Source organism: Dipteris shenzhenensis, chromosome 24 (assembly GCF_047967505.1).
Source record: "Dipteris shenzhenensis isolate YYH24624 ecotype China chromosome 24, Dip_SZ_1.0, whole genome shotgun sequence".
Taxonomy (NCBI): Eukaryota; Viridiplantae; Streptophyta; class Polypodiopsida; order Gleicheniales; family Dipteridaceae; genus Dipteris; species Dipteris shenzhenensis.
Window position 1 is genome coordinate 54,150,758 of NC_141619.1, and position 4,916 is coordinate 54,155,673.

A 4,916-nucleotide genomic window follows, 5' to 3' on the forward strand; every position below is an offset into this window, starting at 1 on the left:
GATCTAACTACAAAGGACTATAAGATAAGCCTCCAGGGACCCAACACAAGTTTTAGAATTGCAAGATTCCACAAAAAATAGTGGGATACATCCCACTAATTTTTGCCTATTTTTGGAATTTTGATTATATAGCTGTGTTAAATACAAGTCTCTAGGACCTCAGATCAAGTTCCAAAAAATATATATACCTCAAAAAGCCATGAGGCATGCCCCACTATTTTTTTGGTGGTTATTTACATGGTGTAAAAAGCCTTTGTATCAATTTTCATCAAATTTGGACTTCATTTGGTTCATTGAAAGCCAAAAGGCATGATAGAGCTCACAAATAGCTTGATTTTGACTTGTTTTAAGTGTTGTTTGCCTGTTTTGTCCTAACTTCTGATTGGGATATCCGATTGACAAACCATATAGATAGAAAGGGAGATTACAACCTAAGGAAACAGTAGAGTAACCTTCTCAATCAAGAAATTTTTGGGTATCTAAATCCTTGGAGTCCAGATCTTGGGAAGCAATAAGGGTTGAATTTGGCCATCAAGCTAAGCCACCTTTACAACTGTCCAACACACCTACCAAGAGTCTTTAAGATACATTTTGCTTCTTCAAAATAGGCCATTATTAGGGCAAATTATTGACTAAATAATAGAAAAAAGCCATATGAACAAGTAAGCGTAAGTCAACGTGTAGTTTGCAAAGGTCTAATATACATATATAGCATCAAGTTTTTAATAGGATGCTCCATATGAACAAGTAAGTGTAAGTCAATGTGTAGTATGCAAAGGTCTAGAATAGATATATAGCATCAAGTTTTCAATAGAATGCCCCAAAGATAGAGATTGACATATACCTTTCCTTAGTTTTTAGATTATTCACAATCATAGAGCATTGACTTAGGTGAAGGATATCATCTCCAAGAACCTATAAGAGTTACTTTTGTGTGAATGCATTTGAGATCAGGTAATTGGTACAAGTTTGGTGGTAAGAATACAACTAGTAGTGTAGGTCAAAAGTCTAACTAGAAGAGCATGATGCAACATGTTCTTTAGCCAATTATTGACAAAGATCTCTTATTTGACTAATTCTCAAAAGCATGGCTTCTGCAGTGTCTATGGGAAATGCCCAAGAGGATTGCCTTTCTTTTTCAATGTTCAATTTGTCTTTGCTAAGAAGAACACTCAGGGTGCTTCAATGTATAAAGATCCTATGAATCATTGGGTGATTAAAGTCAAGGACCATTTTTTAGACTTTGATCCTGCACCATGATGGTAAACTATCAAAAGGAGAGATCCACATGCACTAAGAGGAAACAAGGTATGTAGTAATCCAGTATCCTAACCACGTAGATAGTTGGGGGCAACCAATAGTTAAGAATAAAAAAGAGGAACCTCCCTCTATGAGAAAGATGAGGATATTAAACTATTGAGCAGCTTGCAAGTGAGAAGAATCCTCATGGATGATCCAAGACTAGTGTTATACACATGAGGGAATTAGGTGATACTAAGAGTTTTTATGCTAGAATCATAACCCTAATCCTAAGACTCTCCAAGATGAAAAGGCCTTATATGTCTATTTGAAGGGTCTACAGTCTATGAGCCTAGCTCTAGTACTAATAGATAAATATGAAATAATCTATGAGCCTATGGAGTCTAGGTTAGCACAAGATTTAACATCGCAAAGATTAATGATTTTGAAACTAACTCAAAGAGTATGACCTCCTCCGTGATAGAAAATAGTAAAGACATGCAGAAAGCTTTTTGTAATATTGAAAAGTGGAAATTTTTCAAAAAAAAAATTATGATATATGGTTTTCTAATCTTTTTCACATGGTTTGAATTCCATGAGGTGGGTTTTGCACTAAAGGTAGGCAATTTGGAAATGGTTCTTTCAATTCCATGAGAATGGCCTTTATACGTGTTGCAAAGACTTTAATGAGAATGTGACATGAATAGCCACGATAATGGGCTACTAGTAGCTAGTGTGGAGGGCGAGATTTGTGGGATAGTCTGAGGCTAAAGAGTGAAGCTCCATCAAAATTCAAAAGTTAGCCTTCACGCGAGACCAAGTGTGCATCAACAATGGTGGCACACACTGGAAAAGACTCAAGCGTGCTACTGCATGTGTGCAAGACAACAAGTGGTGGGCTTGGTGATGTAGACTACTGCAAATGGGCCATGGCTCCTCATAATGTGAGCATTGATCCAAAGATCAGAGTTCCAACTCAAGTGAAGGCGTCGATTAGTGTGGATTAATGACATGAATTGATGCTAATGTTACAATATGCGGGCCCTTGTCTTGTGCAGTCCTTCAGCTGACTCGGGAGTAATTTTGCACTATTTGTCTATAGCTACATACCTGCTTGAGCTACTAAATGATATTGAATATTTTTATTAATGTCTGGTAGTGTGATGCATGCCTCTTCTGACATTCATATGTGCCCTTTTCATGGCCCCTTCATATGGGCCCTTTGAGCCACCTTTTCCTCTACAGTAATTCACTCTCATTAATGAGTAAGCAAAACCAGTGGTTTTGGACCATTTCCAAAAGTCTCAATTTATTGAAACAACAAAAATAATTGAAGGAATCTTTTAAGGTTGGACTTTTGTACACATGGCAATATTTCATTTGTCTATCCTCTAATGGCAGTGCCAAGAAGGGCCCATACTTGGCTCATTCTTTCCCTAATGAAAGACCGTCAATCTAGATTCTAGGAGACAACCTAGCATATTTGAAGCAAGAAGTTCTAGAGTGCATGAGGACAGTGGAAAGAAATCTATACCAAGTGCATTCCCACAAGAAGAAAAGCCATTCACAACTCTTGATGAGGAGAAAGATGAGTCATCAGGACATGAGGTACCGTATAGTCCCATCATTCCGACTAAATCCACAGGGAGAATTCTAGAGCCTAGGGAAGAACCCAGTGCATTCTTCTTTGGAAGATTTATCTATGACTCAAGGATAGTTTGACCTACCAATTTTCAAAAGTGGATCAAGAAATTTAATGGCTCAAGTGATCCCTACAATCATTTGGCAAGCTTTAAGTAGGTTGCTAGAGTGGAACACATTAATGATCTCCACACATAGGTGGAAGACTTTAGTATAACCCTAGAGGAAAAAGCTCTATCATGGTTCTAAACTTTGAATCCCTCACACTACCATAGCTTTGATGCACTTGAAAAATAGTTTGTGGTAGCTTTTTCAAAGACTAGAATGAAACAAAATGTCATGTCACAAATTCATGTTGCTTCAAATAGGAATCCAAGGAATACGTTAGAGATTGTGCTAATAGATTATGTTAGCACTTGGCTAGTGAAGAGTGCAAGTGTTGAAAAGCCTGCATGTGTGTGTAATGAGAGAGAAAGAGAGATGCACATGTGTGGGTGAAGATAAGCCTTGCCCTCCAAGCTCCTTCTTCCACTAACAAGAAGACAAGACACTTAGGGTTAGTGAGTGGCTCAAGTGTATAAGTGTACACTTGGGTTTAGTGAACACTTAATGATGGATAGTTGACAACATGGCCAGCATCCCAATATTTCTCCCACTTGATGGCAAATGTGGAAGGCAATACTATACAAGAAGTGAGTGATGGGATCATTATATTCACCATCAACTCTATCGATAGTATTGAAATTGATCATTGGAGGGGCTTTTTGTCAATGCATTGAGTGCGTTGTCTAATGTATAAATCTTCACCAAGTCAAGCTTCTTATTTGTCAGGCACTCTCAAACATAATGATGTCACACATCAATGTGTTTTTTTTAGCATGAAAGATCAGATTTTGTGCTAAGGCAATTGCACTCTAACTATCACAAGGAAGAACTAGTATCTTTTGTTCAAGTCCAAGATCTCCCACTAGGTGACTAAGCCATATGGCTTTCTTTCGAGCTTCACTAGGTGCAACATACTATGCCTATGTAGTGGAAACATATGTACAATCTTGAAGAATTGAACTCCAAGAGATGGCAGAACCTGCAAATGTGTAGATCCATCCAGTAGTAGATCTATAGCTATCAACATAGCCTACATAATCACTATCCACATATCCAACTATGGATAACTCTCCACGACCATAGCATAATTGACGGTCTACTATTCCACTCAAGTATCTAAGGATTGACTTCATAGCTTCCCAATGCTTCTTTCTAGGATTGGATAGATAATGGTTGACTGCTCCTGCTACATATGGAGTGTCTAGTCTTGTAGCCACCATGGCATACATGAGACTACCAAAAGTTGAAGCATACGGAATCTTTGCCATCATAGCTTTATCCTTGGAAGAATTTGAACAATCTTTCTTGCTTAAGCTTCACATAGATAGGTAATGGAGCATTTAATGGCTTCCCCTTCTGCATATTGAAGTGTTCAAGGACTTTATGCATGACACTTTTTGAGACAAGTATAGCAAACCCTTCTTATTGTCATGATTAATGCGCATATCAAATATATGATTTGCATTGCCCAGATCCTTCATATCAAAAGTAGCTTATAGTTTTTGTTTAACATCAGCTATATCCTTCATAGAATGATGAGTTATGAGCATGTCATTCACATATAAGATAAGCATAATGAGTTATCCTTCTCTAGGTCTTTTCACATAGAGGCATGGATTCTCGTTACTACTACATGTGAACCCAAGTGAATGTATGAATGTATCAAACTTCTGATACCATTGCCTATTTTCTTGCTTTAGTCCATAGAGACTCTTATGTACCTTGCAAACTAAATGTTCCTTTTTTGCCAGTCAGGCGCAGTGCAAAATCTTTAGGTTGCATCATGTAAATCTCCTCGTTGAGATCACCAAGTAAGAAAGCGGTTTTGACATCTGTTTTTGAATGAGCTCAAGATCCTCTATATTAACCAATCCAAGCAAGAGTCTCAATGTTTTCATCTCGGTAATTGGGAAGAAGATTTTTTCAAAAGC

The 4,916-nt window shown here is 37.6% G+C and overlaps 1 pseudogene; it reads left to right on the forward strand.

Annotated features, from left to right (window-relative positions):
- The first annotated feature begins 2,168 nt into the window (after positions 1-2,168).
- Positions 2,169-4,916, forward strand: part of LOC147886820 (uncharacterized) — an 8,006-nt pseudogene continuing 5,258 nt past the window's right edge.